The sequence below is a fragment of the Schistocerca piceifrons genome, chromosome 6, assembly GCF_021461385.2.
Source record: "Schistocerca piceifrons isolate TAMUIC-IGC-003096 chromosome 6, iqSchPice1.1, whole genome shotgun sequence".
Lineage (NCBI taxonomy): Eukaryota > Metazoa > Arthropoda > Insecta > Orthoptera > Acrididae > Schistocerca > Schistocerca piceifrons.
In genome coordinates, this window is record NC_060143.1 from 490,786,876 (window position 1) to 490,787,892 (window position 1,017).

Genomic DNA, 1,017 nt, shown 5'->3' on the forward strand with positions numbered 1-1,017 from the left:
ACACAGAGTTTCCACTAGGAAAATCATGTCCATACTCGCTAAATGCCCGTCCGTCCAAGCACAGAATATCTTGCCAGGGCGCAGAAGGCTTTCAGTGATATTAACACAGTCTATAGCTCTGCCAACATACAAACAGGCTACTTACATAGCCCCCCTGCACCCCCTAAAAAAATTTTACAAAGTGTTTTCGGTAGTGGCCAAGACTTATTTGTTAAAATTTTTATATTAACAATATCAAGTAGAGCAGATGTACAGAAAGGTCAAGTAATATGCTGTTGGTCAATAAAGTACAAATTCTCCTCACTGGGACAGTGAGGAGAATTTGTACTTTGCCTTTGTCACGTGACATCCAGTTCCAAAAATTATATATTTGTTAATAATTCCACTAGCCAAACATTATCAACAACTTCCATCATCATAAAGACAGTCCCAATAATTCATCAGAAGAGAAGTCGACTCCAGTTTTACGCACAAAGGCTAAGCAGTATATGAAAATGTACAAGTAAGCCGTGCACAACCATGCAATGCTGAAGAAGTAGTGTTGTCCTCCCCACGGAAACACAGTACTGACTCTTGACATGAAGATTAGAAATGGTATCGTAAACTGATAATGGGCGAAAACAGAGCAGGCCCACAGCAGTATCAGTCGAACTCTTGAAGAATATTGGTGGAAGAGCCTACTAGCTCGGTGGTAACGTGCTCGGCTCCCATGCAAGCGGGCCCGGGTTCGATTCCCGGTGGGGATGGAGATTTTCGCTGCTCAGGGGCTGGGTGTTGTGTTGTCCTCCTCCTCATTTCCTCCTAGTCACCGGCGCACAAGTCACCCACTGTGGCGTCGAGTGAAATACGACTTGCACTTGGCGGCTGAACTTCTCCGAATCGGGGCCTCCCGGCGAACGACGCTCCTTTCCATTTTGGTGGAATAGGTGAGTCACCACAGAGCAGACCCACTGTAGTCTTGGTATAGATTATGATAGTAGTGAGCCACCAAAGGTGCAGACCCTCTGTAGTCCTTGT